Here is a 320-nt window from a genome sequence, read left to right on the forward strand (position 1 = left end):
TCCAACTTATACCAACATACACCAATTCAGAATATTCTTCGAAAAAGAATAAATCTAATGTATTTTATTCTTCTTTTTGGAAAGAAATATGTATATATATATATATATATAGGCGAGTACATGTTATTTAACAATTATCTGTTATGTAACGATTTCTTTTCTTTAGATCGCACTCATAAAATTTCGCTAAACTAAAACTCCGAACCTGTACAATTAACTCGCGAGATTTTAAAAAAAAGGGCCCATCAAAACCACGGCGGTCAAATGTAATCAGTTTTCCACGTGTGACGTGTACTTATACATGTATGTATTTATACAGA

This window comes from Atta colombica, unplaced genomic scaffold, assembly GCF_001594045.1.
Source record: "Atta colombica isolate Treedump-2 unplaced genomic scaffold, Acol1.0 scaffold7, whole genome shotgun sequence".
In the NCBI taxonomy this organism is placed as follows: Eukaryota; Metazoa; Arthropoda; class Insecta; order Hymenoptera; family Formicidae; genus Atta; species Atta colombica.